The sequence below is a fragment of the Magallana gigas genome, chromosome 3 (assembly GCF_963853765.1).
Source record: "Magallana gigas chromosome 3, xbMagGiga1.1, whole genome shotgun sequence".
Lineage (NCBI taxonomy): Eukaryota > Metazoa > Mollusca > Bivalvia > Ostreida > Ostreidae > Magallana > Magallana gigas.
In genome coordinates, this window is record NC_088855.1 from 3,444,744 (window position 1) to 3,466,563 (window position 21,820).

A 21,820-nucleotide genomic window follows, 5' to 3' on the forward strand; every position below is an offset into this window, starting at 1 on the left:
TCCAGCAGGAGAGTAGCTGTGCGTTGTACTGATTTATCCATGATTCTTTAGGATTTCGTTTAAGGACAACACATGTCGACCTTGTTAGAGAGTTGTTTGCCTCCTCAAATTGTTCTTGAGTAATACCTAATGTATGGAATAGTTCTTCAGCAAACATCTCTTTCGAGTCATTTTCTTTAATATAATTCCAAATCCCTGATAACAATTCTTTCGATCTTTCTTTTCGGTTAGTTTCTTCGACATTGTGACGAATAATTTTATCGTAGTCTTCTTCTGACATATTCAAATCAACAGTCTTGATATTTTCTTGTTGAGGATGACAAACAAAAGTTCTTTCTGATGGTGGTCGTGGAAAATTGAATCTACATTCTTTTGAACCCTTTTTACATGACTTAGAATGCGACTTACTGTGTGTTTGAACGCTCTTAACAATTTCAAATACTTCGTCATCTTCACAAGGAATTTCACAAGAAACATAAGTATCAATAAAGTCAGCTACTTCACAATCAGCATCTGTATGTAATTTAGGCGCATCTTCAATCCAAAATAGACAATGTGTATGTGGGGATCCTCTTTGCTGGAATTCAACTCGATAAAAGTAATCTTTTACTTTTCCAATAGGATTTGCATTTGATAAGATCACTTTCTTGAGAAAGGTTTGAAACCGATAATCAAACATTCGTGAAACAGTTATTGGATTCTTTTTAAGAATTTCCCATTTCTCTGACAGCGTCAAGTCTTCAACATTTCTTAAGTCATTCTGCTGTTTTAAGATTGCTTCGAATATTTCTGGCCATCTCATTTCAGCAGCAGAGAAAGAACAAAACCATGTTGGAAGACCAAGTTGTCTAATCATTGCAAAAAGATCTTTTTGTGTTGTCTGCCAATATGGGGGAGTCCCTCGTATCGGTTTTAGAAATTTGTATCCATCATCTGATTTAAAAATTTCCTGCAGAGAGTCTTTGTTTTTCAATGACTTCAAAGTTAACTTATTTCCTTCAAAACCTTTCTCTGGTGTCTTTCTCAATGCTATTGAAACGTTTGAAACTACTTGTTGTAGTTCTGTCAAATACTGGGAAAAGAAAATGAAATCGGTATCATTTGCGTATCTAGGATCAACATTCATCAATTTGTTCAAAAGGTATCTGGACAATGTTAAACGGACATCTCTTTCATCGTCAAATATATTTTCACCTGTAGGAAAGTGACATGGAAAGCACTTTGTGTCTATTCCTTTTTCTGTTAAAATGCTAACTGGATTATTTTTTTCACAAGGTGCAAAACAAAATATTTGATCGAAATATTGATCAAGAACTTCTTGACCTAAATCAACTGGCTGGAGACAAGTATCATGTGGCAATGCATGATTCAATTCATCATCAACAGTTTCGCACACTTCGTCATCGTGAACATGTTCATCGTTAGAGTCTTCATTGTCAGCAGTAGACAATTCAATAGGATTTTCCCAGGACTCATCAAATTTAAGGTCTTTGTAATATTTGTTTGTTTTACATAAATACTCAATTGCTCGTCTGACCTTTTGAGTGTTAATAAACTTGAAATCACAATGACCTTTGTAAGCAAGTTTTCTTTTTAATTTGACTTGAATTAATTGGTTTTCATTTCCAGGTCGTGGCAGTGACTCTACAGTCTCTGAAACATTGCTAGGTACACAAACAACGGGCCCTTGAACACCAAACTGACCTCCTTTAGGTAAAGCCATCATTTTCTTGAATGGAATGATTTTCGAGACAAGGTGACGCTCAACCGAGTTTAATTCTCTTAAAACGTCTGGTACTTCTACGTTTTCTAATTTATTCATAAAACATTCGCTAGGCATAGTACCAGATAGAAGTTTTCTATGGCAAGTGTAGCAGACCCACAGTTTACATCTAGATGAACATATGTGTTTTTCAGTCCCTGGACATCTTTCTAAATATTTCGTTGATACACATACTTGTCCTAATCCAATTCCGTCTGCGGTTGTATTTTTGTTGTATATTTCAGGTTCGCATATCAAGACTTGTTTTCTAAATAATAGTTTGTAGCATACCGAACAGACATGATCGGGTAACATTTTCATTTCATTACGAAATTGTTCGTGAACAAAAGACCATTTCTTTTTATCTTCATGATTTTTTCTCAGTTTGGCATAAACACATTTCTTAATGTTTTTTCGGTGAACTTCGCTTGTTTTATACTGTTCATAAGATGCCCTCTTGACTTTTGCTTTATGAATGTCATCAGTTTTGTACTTTTGTATCGATGCTTTCTGTACTTTCTCTTTATGAATCTGATCAGTTTTGTACTTTTGTATCGATGCTTTCTGTACTTTCTCTTTATGAATCTCATCAGTTTGGTACTTTTGTATCGATGCTTTCTGTACTTTCTCTCTATGACTCTGATCAGTTTTGTACTTTTGTATCGATGCTTTCTGTACTTTCTCTTTATGAATCTCATCAGTTTGGTACTTTTTTATCGATGCTTTCTGTACTTTCTCTTTATGAATCTCATCAGTTTTGTACTTTTTCACAGAAGCTTCTTGAACATTAGCTCTATGACTGTCGTCAATTTTGTACTTTCTAATTGATGAATCTTTAAGTTTTGTTTGGTAGAGGATATCTGTACTGTACTTTCTTTTCGATGCGTCCCTAGTTTTGTCTCTATAATCTTCATCCAATTGATACCTTTTAAATGCATAGACTCTTTGCTGATCTTTTCGTTTATCTATATGATTTGTACGATCACAATCATTATTTAACTTTGCTTTTTTCTTTCTGTAGAGTCTCACGGTTTCTGAACTTTTTCTTTTTTTTCTCATTTTTACAGAGTCTGGAATTTCATCCTGAACAAGCATACAACTCGGTTTAAAATCTTGAAAATCTGTGTTTTCAACAAGATTTGGTACCTTTTGATCCATTTTTGAATTCGTTTGTTCTACCCCATTAACCTCAAACTGATCATCGGTTGTTTTTCGAACAGGAAAATTTTGACATACATTTAATTCTGCAACTCTTACACCAGTGATCTCAAACTGTTCAAACCTAGTAGCATTCATAGAATTTGCTAATGTTATGCAATGCAAACTAAGCTCTTCTGTTGAACTGAACTCAAGAAGAATACTATTTCCACATCCTGACACTTGACCAAATCTATCTCTAGAATGGGGATCAAAAACATAAAATGAATTTCTGTTCTTGATAATAATGTATGTGTTAGCTTTGAATGTAACAAAAGCACCATCTGAATCTGCAAGAGCAATATCTAATGCTTCATGAACAGTATAAGTTTGAAAACCAGAACCATGCAGACAATTATTAGAATTGATCAATCCATACAACGAATCATTAAATTCAAAATTAAATTCTTTATTAAAGCATTCGATTTGTCTTGGAATTTCTGCAATTAATACATAATCATTGTGCATGGTAGAGCTATTTAGCAATAACTGATACAATTCATTTCCTGTATTCAACACAACATTCATGTCATTAACATTCCAGTCTTTTGTGAGCTTTACTTTACTATACATCAAGGAAGCTAGACTGTTCAAAACACATTGTTTTCCAGCTGATGCACCGAATTTGGAATGTCCTTGGTGACAGTTACCTTGTAGGATTTTTCTCTCATTTTCACGATTCTCTGCCCCTGTGCTACAATGATATGCCTCTTCCACAATGATGTCGTCAGATCTTGGACGGTCACATTCGAATGTTTCAATTTTTCTTTCAACTTCTATATCATGTACAGCTGTATTTGAAAAAGCATTGTTGAAGGCCGTGCTTTCAGACATCTTTGATACGTTTTCTTTTTGCACGTCCACAGATAGTACAACTTCGTAATGCGCTCGGTAACAATGTTTCAGATAAATAGCCTCAGTTTCTACACTTAATCTGCCGTTTGCTTGCTTTCCTGAAAATTTTGCCCACGATTTGCTATAATCGTCATAAACAAAAATGTCTGTCTGTAGCAAATGAGCTGCAGCAATAATTTCAACTTCGGTAGCCCATGAACCGTTCTTTAGCATGCCTTTTTTTAGAACATAACTGCAGACAGATTGATATCCTGATCTTAAAAAGCTAAAAAATGTACAATCATTCTTCAAAAGATGATTCACAATTGTGCTTCTGATCTTGAAATGATGGCTTTCTTCACCAAAGATTGCAAATGATATCGCTCTAAAGAAACAATTTCCATCCCCAATAATAGATTTTGTTCTTGAAGGAGCTTTAAGTACCTTGCCCATAGATACAGATTGTTCTTTGAATTTATTTGCAACAACAACTGAGCTTGCTCGTTTTTTCAACCGTTCTTTTGTGGCGTTTGAAAGTGGACAAAAACTCCATTCGTTATTTTCACTGTCGATCACATACACTTCATCATCCTCTTTTTGTATTTTTACGTCTACTATTTTTTTGGTTTTCGGTTTCTTCTTCAATACATCAATTAATCGAACTTCCCTTTTTCCATAGTCTGGTTGTGATAGCTGCTTAAGTTTGTGTTCGATTTGATTTTGTGTATCGGCTGAAATTGAATAACTTCTTTTCTTGACTGCATCAGTGGACTTGCCATTCTTAACTTTGTCACCCGGTATTTTTCGCTTATGTGACACATTGAATAATTCTTCAGCTTCCACCTCATTTTGTGTTTTCTCTGCTTTAATTTCATTATGATTAACTGTGCGTGCTCCAGTTTCGTGTTTTCTATTCTTTAAAATAACTTTTCCTTTGACTTTGGTTTGGGGGTTCAGTTTTGCTTTATTTGTATCTTTTCTTTCAATCTCAACTTTCATTTTTTTTCTTATTTCAGTATCATTGTTCAGTTTTTCTTCAGTTTCGTTTGTCAATTCTGTTTTAGTTTCATTGCCTAGTTTTGTTTTCGTTTTAGTTTCATTGCTCAATTTTGTTTTTAATTCAATTTCATTGCTCGGTTTTGTTTCAGTTTCATTGTTCAGTTTCGTTTCAGTTTCATTGTTCAGTTTTGTTTCATTGTTCAGTTTTGTTTCAGTTTCATTGTTCACTTTCGTTTCAGTCTCATTGTTCAGTTTCGTTTCAGTTTCATTGTTCAGTTTTGTTTCATTGTTCAGTTTTGTTTCAGTTTCATTCAGTTTTGTTTCAGTTTCATTGTTCAGTTTTGTTTCTGTTTCATTGTTCAGTTTTTTTCTTGTTTCAGTTTTTGTTCTTGTTTCAGTTTTTGTTCTTGTTTCAGTTCTTGTTTTTGTTCTTGTTTCAGTTCTTGTTTTTGTTCTTGTTTCTGTGTCAAGCTTTTTTTGAGAGGACTTGACAAGCCTCTGGCCACTAACTTCGTTAGTTTTGGCCACAGTTCCTGAAAAGGAACAAGGGTTTTCTGGGTTTTTTATCGAGTCACCCACCAAACTCAATAATTTCTTAGTCTTTGACTGTGCTTCTCTCCTCTCTTTTTCTTTGGCTGCTTTCTGGGCAGCTGACATCCGTTTTGACCTCATCCTATAAAAGACAAAGAAGACAAAATATAAGGTCATTAGTGTGATTAAATCAATTGAATATAATATTCAAGCACAACACAACTGCAAATGCATATCTTTACAAAAATATTAAACGACAGAGAACATGAAAGTGGGATTTACAGTCAAGTCGTACACAGACCAACTCGTATACAGGTCAACTCGTATACAATAATTTCCGCATAAAAAAAATAAAAGTAAACTAGTATACAAAACATTCCGCATATAAAATAGGTATGCTAAACCGAAAGTCAACTCGTATACAAAAAATTCCCGTATACTTTCTATGATAAGATTTTCATCAATTTTAGTAAATAACCCCATACCTACAATAGAGTAGGACTTGTGTTACTATAGAGTCAACAAAATAATGAGGAGTATCTTAATTTGCCTTTAAGAAGTCATCTGTTTGGAGAAGCAAGAAACATCGCGCTTGTTGTTTTAACAATTATTGTTTTTATGCGGAAATTTTGTATACGAGTTGACCTGTATACGAGTTGGTCTGTGTACGACTTGACAGGACACCGAAAGGGAGAATGGTTATGACTAAATAAATGGGCCTTCCTTGTTTTATAAAAGTGGTCAGTTCAAAAAAGAGGACCATGGGTTTACACTACTATAACTTTAATTTAATGCAAACCAACGTTAACAAAGATCATGCAAATTGCAATTTAAACTAAACAATTATTCATATATATATATATATATATATATATATATATATATATATATATATATATATATATATATATATATATATATATATATATATAACACAATGTAATTCCAATTATTTTTTAAAAGAAAAAAATATAACAAAGAATTACTTAACATCAATGCCAGTTTACTTTCTATTCATAAATAAAGTTTAAAGCTATACACGCTATAATTTGCGTCAATTTTGAATATAAACGGGGAAAATGCATGTGTGTGATTACTTATAAAAGTTACATAACTTTATGATGTTAATTATATTGCTCAATTCGATCACGTAACAAAAATATCAAATATCAAGCAATAAAAATATTTATTTTCCTGCCAGGAAAGTAATGCCTCCTCATAATATCAATCTATCATGTGATATGGACAGCTAAATTTAGTCTATTTTCACGAGAAACTTCCGTTCGTTTTTGGTAGGCTTGTTGTTTGGTTTTCTGTAATAACTAGAACTGTCCTAATGGAACTAATACCCTCTCAAGGCTAAATCAAATGGGACAAATAATTAAATTGAGTAATAAAGGTTTTGAACGCATACAAATAAAAAAATAATTCTAGATTTGTAAAAAAAAAATTAGTTAAAGAAAATATTAAAATCATAATTGTCAGAATTTCACTGTAAATACATATGTATAACAGAAATACATTGACAAATTTATGTATCTGATATTTTTTTTATTTAATTGTTTTAAAGAAAAACCAACAAAATGACAATAACCACTCCCTTTGCAGTAAATGGAAATACCGGTAGCCAAGCAATGTTCTTCTGTTAATAAAACTTTGACAATATTTCTAATAAGAGTCTTGACAGATACAATTAGTTGTTTCAAATTTTCATTACTCTCTCCTGTGGTACAATGGAACTCTATATCAGAAAGTTGATCCCAAAGGACTTTGATTTTCTTTGATGAGCTTGTTAATTTAATAAACTCTCAAAACATTACCATAATTACCATACTATGTAAAAATATGTAAAAAAGAAATTTCAAAAAGCTTTAAAACTGCCAAAACACTACAATTATGTCAGTAATTTTGAATTTCATTTAAATTAATGCCCTAAGGGTCACTTCATCAATTTACTTGACTAATAAATTTAAACAACTTCTAAAAATAGTTAACTTCTTTCTTAATAATGATATTATTTATTTCCTTATAATGATAGAAACTTTTGGTTTACATGAAACAGTTTCAAAATAGCCCCCAAACCACCGCCCATTTTACAGATTATCAATTTTCCCTAAACACATGCTCCAGATAAACAATGGCACAGATAATGGCCCTCTTGGGAGAAATGAATTCAGCCACACTTGTCTTTGATGATCTTATTAGCTCCTAAGAATTTATCATTGACAAAAAAAAATTTGCATTGTCAGTTGATAGAATACTTAAAAAAACATAAATTTAATAAAGACATAAAGACAAAAAACCTCCATCTGGATGTATTTATATAAATATATTTTAGAGTGTTTTAATACTATTAATTAATAAAATCTGTAAGGATTACCTCCCTTACTTTTCAACATCAGTGTACAATATATAGATTAAGAAAAATGAAAACTGTCATAAAATCATAAAATCTTGTCTGATCTTAAAAAATTGCAGGTGCACATCTTCAGGTGGTGATCAACATATGTACAAATTTTCAGACTGTTCCATGCAGTAGTAACAAATTCTATAGGGGGACAAAGTTGCGTCTACAGACAGACGAACAGGGTGAAACCAAGATACCCCCCTAAACTTCGTTTGCGGGGGTATAATAATCGAGTCATTATAAGGTAATGATGTTTATTCCTCGAAGATCCAGCATAAAGTGACGCGCTAGGTTCTTGGAACAAAAATCGAGAAGGTCAAGGTGAGGTACATTACAGATTAATTACCTATCATATAAACACAAGAGAGGTTTGTAAAATACTTATGCCCCCCTCCCTTAAAAACATCAACAAAGAAAATAAACGTAAATTGCAAATATTTGGAATATTTCTAAGTCCAATGGCCATAACTCTGTCGAAAATTGCTCAATCCTCCCCAATATCTAACTTGACCTAGATATTATCAAGATAAACCTGTATACCAAATTTCCTTTCAATATGTTTAACCTATGCGAAGAAAGTGAGCGGAAACTGCAAATAACTCGAATTTTTCTAAGTCCAAGGGCCATAACTCTGTCGAAAAATGCTCGATCGTACCCAATATCGAACTTGACCTAGATATTATCAAGATAAACCTGTATACCAAATTTCATTTCAATATGTTTATCCTTTGCAAAGAAAATGAGCGGAAACTGTTGGTGGACCGACCGACCGACCGTCAGACCGACGGACAGCAGCAAAGCAATATGCCCTTCCTTCTTCGAAGGGGGGCATAAAAATTAATATTTGCGGAAAGGGAATAAATGTTAAAAAACGTAAATATAAGCATTGAATCGTTATTTTTTTTAAAGATGTGGTCTCATAACTGCAACGGTGTGTGCAAACAAATTTTCATAACGCGCTATTCAATTTGTATGCACACACTGTTGCAGTTATGAGACCACCTCTTTAAAAAAAATAATGATTCAATGCTTAATTAATTCAATTATTAACAACTGTTAAGCATATTGAAAATCAAAACGGATAAGTAATACGGCAAACAATAACGGCCAATTGATTTTCTACAGACATGCGCAATGAGGTCAATTTTGCTCTTCCTTCATCAATAATTATGAAAAGGCAATACTTTCCTGGCAGGAAAATAAACAATTAAAAACCTATATCTTTATAACGAAATGGAATTCACAATTACAAATTACAGAATAAAAGTAACTTTAATAAGTACAGTGTAAACAAATACATGTATTTTCACCGTCATTCAAAATTGACACGAATTATAGCGTGTATAGTTTTAATTGACAGCATTATATTAGGTGCAAACAAAGTATAATAGAAAATTAAAATGAAATTCCCAATCACACAGCAGGGTCATGATATAAAGCTTTCCATAGTTATTCATCGACTTCAGAAGGAGTTTGTTGTTCTGTCCGATGTCCTTTATCATATTGTCTCGAAAAACTCCGCATGTGGTAAACATAGCCATCTAGCAGTTTGGAAATTAGTTTGAAATGATCGAGTAATCATGTGTGAACGATGAATATCCATAATAAAGTTGTTCTTTGATTCATATTCACCCTTGGTGTCCTTAAGAAATCAAGAATGACATTCATACTTTAATTCTGAATAGTACTTTTTTCGCAATCATTCATATAATACAGGTTAAAGACACTTTTGTCTATGTTTGTAACTATCCTGTTTGACTTTCCACTCATAATTGCAATACTTGCAAACAAGGTCGTCTTTTGAAGAGGGATTTCTAGGCTATCTGCTTTAGATGACCAAGTGTGAAGGTCAAGGCTTTAAAAAGAATGCAGTTTTCTTCTACAATTGGTCGATTTGTGTTTGGAAAGGATGGCGAGTCTGGTCTGAAAATATTGAATGCTTTCATTAGTCATAATAAAATGAATTGTTGAATTATTTGGAAATTATATTCAAATACAATATTATAGCTTTTATGTGTTGGTATTTACATTATATTATTTATATTTAAAAAAATGTTGGACCATCAAATAATAAACAGAATAATTTCAATATATACTAAATAAATCTCTCATATATCAACTATTCTTGCATAATTTCTCATTTTTACGTTTGAGAAATCTCGCCATTTGCTGGGATTTCTTTGATTTTATTAACACACAACCCGGGACTCAGGTGCTAATTGACACATTCGTTATTCCCAATCTTTATTATGTCTTGCATTCAACAACCACTTGCACGTTATTCATGCCATTACATCACGAAATCTTAATAGATTACAATAATATTAATGCACAAACAAAACAAATTGTAATGAAACAATAACAAAATAATGAAAGTTCCAAACTATTTTTGTTTTCCTTTATAAATTTCACACATAAAATCCTAAAAAATCTGAATCAAAACTTAAAGTAAATGTTTGACCCCATCTTAAAGTTACACTTGTTTCACTTTCAACAAATTCAAATCAACCACACTTGAAAATGTTTATATTGTAATATTAACAAGAGGCCAGTGAGTCACATCGCTCACCTGAACAACAGTTCCTTGTAACATTCTATTTCGTAGCATATGCTATTTCTATTTTAACCTTTGAACCCCTTTCTGGGGCTCCAGTATTGGTCCGATGTTTATGGTTGGCTTAAACAATTTAAAATTTAACACTATTTGTAGATCCTTGCATAGTAATTTCACAAACTGTAGCATTATAGTTCTCGAAAAAAACTTTTTAAAATCATTTTCCATATATATTTCTATGTTTAGCTTTGAACCCCTCTTGGGGCCCCAGTATCAGTCCAGTGGTCACAGCTTTATCAATTTAGAATCTACATTATTTAAGGATGCTTGCATAGTAATCTCACAAATTAAAGCACTGTAGCTCTCTCTCTAGAAAAAGATTTCTAAACATTTTCCCTCTATATTTTTATGTTAAACTTTAAACCCCTCTTGGTGCCCCAGTATTAGGTCGAGGGCCATAGCTTTTATAATTTAGAATCTACACTTTTCGAGGATGCTTACGTAATTATCTGACAAATTGAAGCACTGTAGTTCTCAAGAAGAAGATTTTTATACATTTTGCATTAATACTTCTACATTATATTTTTTAACCCATATTGGGTCTCCAGTATTAGTCCAGGGGTCACCAATATAAAACTATCGAATCTGCATTATCCAAGGTTGTATGCATAGTAATCTCACAAATTGTAGCATTGTAGTACTCGAGAAGAAGATTTTTTTAACATGTTACCTATATATTTCTATATTCAACTTTGACCCCTTTTGGGGCCCCAGTATTAGTCCGGGGGTCACGATTTTACCAATTAAGAATCTAAATAAGCCACGGATGCCTGCATAGTAATCCAACAATCTGTAACATTGTAGTTCTCTAGAACATTTTAAAACATTTCCTATATATTTTTTTAATATGTTAAATTTGGAACCCCTCTTGGTACCCCAGTATTAGTATGGTAATCACAATTTTTACAAACTAGAATCTACATTATTTAAGGATATATGCATAGTAATATTTCAAACTGTTGCATTGTAGTTCTTGAGAAGATTTTAAACATTTTCCTATATATGTTAAATTTTGAACCACTCCTGGGGCCCCACTTTTTTTTCCAGTGGTCACAATTTTTACAATTTAGAATCTTAACTATATATACAAGCTTTTGTGTAAATATTGGCATTTCTGGTGCAGTGGTTCTTCAGAAGAAGATTTTTAAAGACACACACCCTATACTCATTGTTTCCCAATTATCTCCATTTTAAAAAGGGTTGTGCCCTTTTTTAACACTTTAAATTCCCCTTTCCATACGGATGCTTTGTACCAAGTTTCCTTTATTTTGGCCCAGTGGTTTAAGAGAAGAAGGCGAAAATGTGAAAAGTTTACAGACGGAAGAACGGACGCTGGGTGATCAGAAAAGCTCACTTGAACCTTCAGTTGAGTGAGCTAAACACTACCATTTAGTTCCTTAAAATATTTTAAAGAATCTGTTTTACTGTGTTTGTGTGTTTGATCCAAAAATTGCTCTTTACCTGACCCTGAAGCATCATGATATAAATAAAACTTTATTCTAAAATATATTTAAAAGCTTGAGCAAAGATTAAATAATTCATTCATTTCGAAATACTATAGTAACCTCTTCTTGGTAATGAACAAACTTACAGACAGATGGACACTGAACAATATGAGATCAGAAAAGCTCTGTAAGTTAAATAATTTAAAAGCCCATGCACCACACCCCTAACAATATTTATTGTACATAATCATGTATTTTTTTAAATCATGAAACACATTCTTCTAAACGATTGTTGAATCCTTCCTGCAGCTCATGTATATACCTGAGGTCATGGTTTAAACAAATACATATAATCCTTGGTGTTTCATGACTGTTTAAGACACCATTTTTATTTTTCTATTTTCAGTTAACATGATACATGTACATGTAATATCACCTCTGAAAAGACCTACGCTATGTAAAGTGTTTTCAATTTAAAATTCTTTTCTTATAACAATAGTTTTTACAAAGTCTGGTTTAATTTTGTCATAAACTGACAAACAGACAGCAAGAGATCATAAAAGCTCACTTGAATTCTAAGAACAGGTGAGCTACGTACAATTAAAATGCTGATCATATGACAATATATCTAAAGAACATGCTCCATGTACGAATAAATAATTGAAATACTACATACCTGATAAAAAATTGAAATGGTCAAGTTACACTGGATTGACCAATTTTCATAATCTTCTTGTTGTTTTCGTTTAAACTTCTGTGCAGCCAAAATAAGATTTTTCTTGTCGGCCACATGTTACCCGAATGGTGTCCATTTTGGTTTGTAAAAGAACCCGTAATATTTACATTGTCTGCGATAACACTACGAATCAATTTTGAACCCTTCAAAACTTCATAAAATATGAGCGACACAAAATGGGCGTGTCTTATAACATAGCCGAGAAACTGCATTGGCTGCGTCGCTCAGTAATGCATAGCACGTGCTACATTAAAAAATAGTGATTTCAAAAGAATTCTGTTTTAAAGTGTACAAATTGGGTCATAGCGTGGTCAAATCTATCATAAAGCCCTTCGGGCTTTATTGGATTTGACCACACCCCGACCGAAATTATCACCTCATAATACTCAAGGAATGATTCCTTATTCAATAAATAAGAAGACAAAGTGCCTTTATGTCTTGTTATGTGTATTCAATTTTATATACAATATTATAATAAATCCTTAAACTTAAAGCTGCTTGGTCAATTGAATATAAAATTCTGTTTACGCTTTTAAACCACAGTAATGCCACTCATGTTATAGGAAAGTGTATAATAATAAGAATTGCAGTGGTTTTCCCTGTCAATCAAGCCATATTTCATAAAACAAGAGACCCATTGGCCACATCACTCACCTGAGCAACAGTAGACATAAAATCAGTTTTATGGAGTCATTATACAAATATGTAGCATAATACATGAAGATCCTGTATAAATAAAAATGAATTCTTTCCCCCTGAATAATTATATTCTTATGTTTATAATTAGGTCCCTTTTCTAAAAGGATGATTTCAAAGTCATATCACATGTTGAGCACTGCAGTTCTCAAAAAGATTCAAAACAATTGTTTATATATGGGATTTAAATCTAAAAAGTTGACCCCCCCCTTATTGTGGCCAAACCTTAACCCTTGGGATCATCATTTGTACAAACTTGAATCTACCCTACCCAAGGAAGCTTCCACACAAGTTTCAGCTTTTCTGGCCAATTGATTTCTAAGAAGATTTTTTTCTATACGATTTCTGAGAAGATTTTTTTCTATATTTCCTATGTAAAAAATTACCCCATCCCATTGTGGCCCCAGCCTACCCCCTGGGAACATGGTTGGAACAAACTTAAATCTACCTCACCTGAGGATCCGGATTCAGCTTTTTTGGCCAATAGTTTTTGAGAAGACAATTTTTTTTCTTTTTCTACATATATTTCTATGTAAAAATTTAACACCCCCATTACGACCAAACCCTCCATGGGGATCATGATTTGAACAACTTTGAATCTACAGTACCTGATAATGCTTCCACATAAACTTCAGCTTTCCTGCCTTATTAAATTTTGTCAAGATTTACTCTATATATCCCTATGTTAAAATTTGCCGCCCCCCCCCCCCCCCCAATTGCGTTCCCACCCTTCCTCTGGGGGTCATGATTTTCACAACTTTTAATCTACACTACCTTGGGATGCTTACATATAGGTTTCATCTTTCCTGGCCAAATGGTTCTTGTTAAGAACATTTTTGAAAATTTCTATAAAAAAATTCAATTACTCCTAATCATCTACCATTAAAAAAGGTGTGGTCTTTAGTTTTCACAACTTTGAATCGCCTATGCCTAAGATGCTTTGTGCCAAGTTTGGTTGAAATTGGCCCAGTGGTTCTTAAGAAAATGTAAAAAGTTTATGGACAGACAGAAAAAAAGAGGAACAGATGGACAACAGACAAAATGTGATCAAAAAACTCATTGAGCTTTTAGCGCAGGTGAGCTTAAAAGTTGTTAACCAAAAGTTGTTACATTTTATTAAGGATGGTAGACCAAATTCATTTTTACAATAGATTTATATAGTGTTAATCAGTTAATGGCGAGTGAAAATCAATAAAAAAAATTACATGATCATCGACTTCCTTTTTTTTAATAGGGGCGTTTCAAAATTTGGGTACGAAAATCCGCAGATATAATAGAAAGTAATGGGAATTTTCTGGGGCGTGGTACAAAAACTGATATTTTAAAAATTCTGCAATAGATTTTTTACTCTTATTAAATTGTAATATTAAGAAGTCAATTAGCTTACCGATGAACAGAAAAAAACTGTAGGTCATCGACCTAAATTTTTTGAGGGGTTGTGTCAAAGTTCACTGCATGGTTCATTTTTCTTCAGAAATATCATTGAAAAAATGACATAATTATTTATTGCCTGACGTTACATTAACGGCTATATATATATATATATATATAAATATTGTTATGTTAATGTATAAATTCAATATCTACCAGAATATAAGACTATAAACTGCCTTTCGGCTTTGTAGGATTTATAAACCGTGGAAATATAAAGGACTTGTTGCAAACAGAGGAAATTGGCACAATTTTTTTTAATTAATTTTTCTCCACTAAAAATATTTTGGCATCATAAATTATGTTTAGTATAATGAAAATTTTATTATTTCCTCTTATTCTGATGTTACGTGATTATGACAGTCATATTCATAGCATATGCGCGGTTTCTGTGCAGAGGTGGAAAATCTTGAATTGAGTCTGTCGTACTTAATTCCAATGTGGATTAATCATATTTTATTAAATTAAAAATAAAAAATTATATTTTTTTGGCACTTTAAATTTATATCCCATTTGGGCTATTATATCCCAAATACCTATTTTATCTATAAGTTACACTAGTGAAATGTACGTAATGAAGTAGTCAAGTTCCTAACCTACCCGTTTGCATCTACCTGAGGCGTATTCAACAGAGCGAGTGAGAGCGCTCGCTCGCCAACATTTCCTATACCAGCAACACAAATTTTGGCAAGCGCTCACTCTGTTGAACAGGCCTATGTTCTTGTCTTGTCTATGTCCTACGTACTTGTACCATGCAAATTTCAAGTTCATCTAAAACATACCTCTCGTAAAAGGCAGTGTACGCCATACTCTGTTTGATTGCATCTATTCTTACAACACCTATATATAAGTCGCAGACCTCTTAGGTGGCACGGGACAGTTTTTTTATTATACAATTCATTGTAGCCAGGGGATGTGTGTCTTCGGAACTCTGTAACAAGAATTTCCTCAGTTCCCATTCAGCACAAGTACCTTTGATTTACTCTTTATAAGGCCAATCACCAATTTCTGAAGAAATTAGGCCTAAAAAAAAAATAGGTTTGTTTCCGCTTTCCCGACCGACCCTAACTTAAACCCGCCGACCCAAAAAATTTTTTCGAGTTTTTTCGTAAATTTCCGTTTTAATCCGTTTTTTGTTAAAATTTCGTTTTTATCCGATTTTAAAATTTATTGTGTCCTCCAAATTTAAGTCGTAAAAACGCTTATAGAACTTATTGAGATGTCATCAGTGTTGTGTAGATGTTTGTTATTTACAAATGGCAGCACATGTCGTGCCAGTTGAGCTCGAGAAATGTTCCCACCAGCCGGGGAAAAAGTTCATCACATCATTTAAACAATGACAACAAATACTTGGTTTTTTTTATCTTACCCAGTTTAATAGATAAATGGTTTAATATGCACAATTGAACAGATGGAGAGGGAAAAATAAAAGATTAAAAAAAAAAAAAAAAGCCGACCGACCGACCCTAATTTTTTTCAGCCTGAAAGCGGAAACAAACCTATTTTTTTTAGGCCTTACTAGACAAAACCTGTAAATCTTTCTACATACTTAAATTTTTATGAGATTTTGACTTTTTTCATATTTTGCAAATTTTTCATGATTTTTCATCTTTTTAGACCTCCCCCAGCTAATCCCCTGCAAAGGGTTAACCTTTCGTACCATGTGCATGTAATTGTTGCAACATCACATGTCAGAAACTTATCGGTGTATAGTTTTCAATGTCCCATCCACCTACTTTTCGTGTTATTTTACCTCCCGTTTGTAACTTGCAATTTCACTGTGTAAAGTCAACACAACAGTAATAGCCGCTGGTTTCACATTTACTTCTGATTCTCATGTACCTAACATATGGGGCCTACATATTGCATATCAATTTCAACAAGAGGCATCCCTCTAACTAAAGATAATCATTAAAAATTATTTCATGAATTCTAGCAACACTCATAAGCCTTCAAGTACAGCAACTCTCAATTTTACCAAAATATTAATGAGTACTTTATCCGAAACTGTCCCTTGCTACCCTTAACTTACACTAACATTTGCTGAAAAGTCATCTTGTGTTAAAATTGAAAAGCGTATTCAATTCTGGGAAAAAGTATACCCCACTTTGCCAATTTCATTAAGGTTTAAGAAAAAGGTGGCCATTTAAGTGAACCCACCACTTTCACTTTCCTCTATTTAAAACAGATTCATAGGGCTCTCCTTAAATAAAGCATCTTTACATAATCCTTTAGAGGTCAATTGTTGTTCAACCTCCTTAAATAAGAAAGCTTATCCAAAACTACATACATCTACATAATATCATCATGATAAAAGCATCACATCACTTAGAAATACCCTTACATGTATACCCTCCCCTTATCTTTTGATTTTCATAAGAAGCATCAGTTTGAACACTTTAACCTAAGGCAATTTCCTTGAGTCATTTCTCACACATATTTGAAAACAACAATCACTGATATTGAAAATTTATCTTTTTTGGTAAATGGATGCATGATTTGTAGCATTTTTATTAACAAAAAGACATGCCACCCTACATGTGATTTCTTGTTTTCATGAAACAGTAAGCTTATAATCATATTTAGTGAATATCTTATCTAGACTGGTTTTTAGTCTCCTTTTAACTTTGCAAAAATAGTAAGACCTACAAGTGTGATGTCTGCCTTTAATTAAAATGAAATTCAAACACACCCAGGTACCTGGGGGCCGATGAAAATTCCATGAAAATGTTCAAATTTTACATGTTTTTCTACATTTTTGATGCATATATACAATTATAAAAGGGTAAAAATATATTGTTTCTTGTTCATTTCAAGAGTAATTATCATAACAAATGTTATTTCAAGGTCAAATGTACATTTACATATCCTACATGTAATGGTAATGGAGACAATTGGGAAGAGGGGGTTGCTTTTTCAATTCTGTAAATACATCTAAAATTTAAATACATGTATCACATTTGGATAGGAAGGAGCTTGAGTTTTTTAGACATATTGTATACTTTGATTACTGCATTTGTCTACATGTAAACTTCATTTGAAAGAAAAAAATATGCTGTTTTAAAAAAATTGGGTTATATATGTCAGGTTGCTTAATGTTATTTCATAAAATCAGACAGCAAAATTGCTGCAAATTTATAAATTAAATGATTCAATTGATCAAAACTGTTTTAAAGTATTTATTCTTATCTTAGTAATTAACTTAAGCCTATGAATTGTCATCGGCATAGGAAATACCAATTTACTCTAGTGGTGGTCATTCTACACGCTTAGGAGGGAGTTACTCCCCTTGTATATTATTGCTAATAAATCATGTAATGACACTGTTAACAATTACAACGAACAGGTTTGTGTCCTACGCTATGCCTATATGACTAAATGATGTATTGATGTATACATAAAACGGGGAAGTTAATGGGGGGGGGGGGGGGCTTACCTCTCCCTCCCTAATTGTTTTTTTAACATTCTTTTCTTTTAAAATATTATTCGGAACAGTGATAAAAAATCATAATACTTACAATTTGATTTAAGAAACAAATTTTGAGATACAATGCACTGAATACCAACTCCCTGGTTTGAAATCAAAAAAATTATTGTTTTTTTCCAGTCATCAACAAAAAGAATTAAAGCCACGTTTATGAATATATCATCCATTTCAGTTTAGATTTTTCAACTCTGCCCACTCTTCTAAATGTCCAGCCAATATAAGCTGCCATGCAGTTGTTTCTTTATTTCTAAATCATTTTTAATTTATTTTTAAAGAATAGCAATTAACGAGGCCGGGTCTAATTTGTTCTGCCCTAGATTTTTAAACATTTTTTTACATGAATTCCCACTGATATAGTTATCATTTTAAGATAAAATAAATCATAGTGATACATTTACCACATCGTTTGTTAAGGGGGTCATCTCAAAGTTTATAAATTTTTAACATAGGACCCTATGGGATTTTGCTTGAAATGTATCAATTTTGCACATTTTTTACATTTTTTTCCAAACTTCTGCCCTAGGGATTTCTTTTTCTGTTCTACATTTGAAAGTCATTGCTAAAAGGCATTAAATGGTCAAATAAAAAAAACCTTTTACCTCCTGGTTTATTCCAGGGGTCGTATCAAAGTTGTTTTTTGTATGTCCCAGTTCCCAGATTTGTCAGATAATGGCTATTTTTTATTTGACAAAGGCAGAAATGGTGATCTTTACAGTATTATTAAACATTTAGACATTATAAGTAATAAATAAATATATAACATCACATATTAAGGGTCATTAATATAAAATACATGGTTACTGTCTTCAAATACATGTATCTTCATATGTAATATCAATTTAATATTTATTTAGATTCAAACGAGCTATTTTCAACAAATTTAGCTGAATATCTGTAGTTTAAACTATAACGCCATAGCGTCAACCATTGCCAAGCAAAAAGATAACTTCACAATGCAAATCAAATTTTGGGACACAGTTCATGTATATATACAAAAATGAACAAAATTTTTGGTTCAACAGATTAAACATTGTATGATACTATCATATTAATGTGTAAAGTGTTAATTCCGGTGCTTGCGCAAGATATCATCGTATATTACATAAATGGTATTCAATATGTAGGCGCAAAAAGCCTTACCTTAACTTGAACATGGAAGAAATAGGACAAAGACTAGACAGGACGGATATAGCTGCAAACGGGTATGTGGTAGGAACTTGACTGACTACTCTGGTGCTCAGGTAATGGGTTGGAATGTTGGGTATTGGACCAGGGTCAGAGGTCAATTGCATATTAAACATGTATTAACATATATTTACATTTCCAAATGAACCTATAGAATAGCGAAAACGTTCAATTCTGTGTGAACCTTTCCGTGATGTCACAATGATAACCGCAAGCTCTTATCGCTTTCGCTAGGATCATTGTAAACATAAAATCTTGGTAATTTTAACAGTTCTGAACAATTTGTTTCTCTCAAACGTAAATATAAGTAATAAACAGCAATGTTAAAAAGTTCACCGGGATATGAAGTTGGTTGGTACGTGATCAAATCTACTGAGAAACCCTTCGGGCTTCACAAGATTTGATGACGTGACTAACCAACTTCATATCCCGATGATTTTGCTGTTTATTTCTTAAATAAACTGTCCCAACCTGTTAAACGGCTTTTTGATAGAAAGTCCATGGGTATAAAAATAGCTTTGAAGCTGTATCTGTTTAGTGAAAAACAATGACATTGGCCTACAAGTTTTAAACATCTATAAAATAATAAAACACTTTTAGAAGTATGCATTATCTAACAGGCTAAACAAATAACAAATGTTTAAAAGGTCATTTTACTTACACTTTTTCAATGTAGGTCTCTCCCTGTTATAACTAAAGGCACAAATATAAACAGTACTGCCTTCAAGAATTCTTCGTCACTGGTTCTCAGCGCAAAAAGTCTTGCGGTTGTAATGAAACACGCTAATATGTTATTGAGACGGCTGCCAAACAGTCTTAAACAGACTAACATTACATGTGGGGCTTCCACTTGCACGAGGAATAATAGCTATTTATGTACTCCCGAACCCGATCGACGTGATTTCGCTCCACGACACATTCGCTCCTTACATTACGCCTCGGCTTTTATATTTCAAAACAACATTTCTCGACCTCCGAGGTTATTCTGCAACATTCACGAAAACTCGTACTTTATTTCTTAATTATATACCTATTTGCTAGCTAGGAGGGCAACTGCAAGTTTAATCCGAGACAGCAACTACATTTTTTTTTACAGTGGTTTAACATTTTGCGTTAATGACCACTTATGAGTAGTGCAGTGTAAAAAGAGAGATAACTCCAGAGCTTTACAAGTAGCTATACTTGTAATTTCTTAAAAAATATTTTCAAAAAATCATATAAAAGTAATTATTCATTCCTCGGTCAAAAGATTTGGTATGCCGAGAGTATTTATGCTTTGCATTTTTTTGTGCAAAGCGAGATAACTCTTTTGAAATTTTTTTTTTTGAGCTTTAAAAGTTGTGATCTTTAGGCCCTTAAAACCCCTTTAAGGACTCAAAAAGTGGCCCCTCGGACCATAAATTTAAGATTGTGCTCTTTATTCTAAACAATAAACTGAAAAGATTTTTAAAATCGGATGAAAGGTGAAAAAGTTACAGCTAAAGGGCTGTTTTGCACGTTGGCCCCTGCAGATCCCTTATTCTTTCGAATTGTCAACCCAAAACCTTTTCCGGTCTGCGGATTGTGTGTGTAATTATACAGATGAAATATTGTAGCAATTACTTGAAAACCTTTTGAGAAAACGAACCACGCGTGATTTTTGTCTAACATTGAAACTCCCATAGGCGATTTTCATTGACCTATAAAACCGGAAGTAGTCATAATATTTTAATGAAACTTAGAATATATGTTAATTACATCTATGTTAAAAATATTTAGGCGTTAAATATTTTTTTAGAGGTCATTTGAATTTTTTTGTTTTCTCATCCCCCCTTTTTCAAAGTTTAGTACTCTATATCTCAAAAACAGTAAGATATAGAAAATTGTGTACGCTTACAATTTTGTACAGCAAGACAAGATGCATCTAATTCTAAAAGTTGAACATTCTAATATAAAAAATAAACAAAATATTGTGTTTTAATCAATTTTTACATTTTTCCTTGTAAAAACCGGAAGTACCGAAACCGGAAGTCAAAAAGCTTACATTCCATAGATTAATAGATTTGCTGTAAGACCTTTTCAAAACTGTATCAATATTGCTTCCAGTTTTTAAGAAATCGTTGACAAAAATCTGTCGAGAAAAATAATAATAATAATAATAATAACTAGAACTTTTTTTTGTCTTCAACAAAAAGTAAGGGCTTTTCGACAGCCCCATTATCCCCTTTTAATTAAATGTTAAAAAAAATATTCTCTAGTTTATTTCCAAGTGTTCTAAACGCCTTGGTATCCCAAGTTGCTTAGATAGCAACTTATGAGTAGTGCAATGTGAAAAGAAAGATAACTCCAGAACTTTCCAGGTAGCTATATTTCTAATTTTCCAGAAAAATATTTTCAAAAAATCATATTGAAGTAAGTATTCATTCCCCGGACACCAAATTTTGTATGCCTACAGTATTTATGCTCCTTATTCTTACAACAAAGCGAGATAACTCTTACTAAAAACAATTTTGAAAT

General features: G+C 32.6%; 1 long non-coding RNA gene across 1 annotated transcript; it reads right to left on the reverse strand.

The window, feature by feature from the left end:
* Nucleotides 1–3,347: 3,347 nt before the first annotated feature.
* LOC117687336 (uncharacterized) lies at nt 3,348–20,226 on the reverse strand. The gene is made up of 2 exons (XR_010711698.1): nt 19,986–20,226; nt 3,348–5,465 (listed from the first exon to the last, which is right to left on the reverse strand). It is a non-coding gene; the product is annotated as an uncharacterized lncRNA (long non-coding RNA).
* Between the last annotated feature and the right edge of the window lie 1,594 nt (nt 20,227–21,820).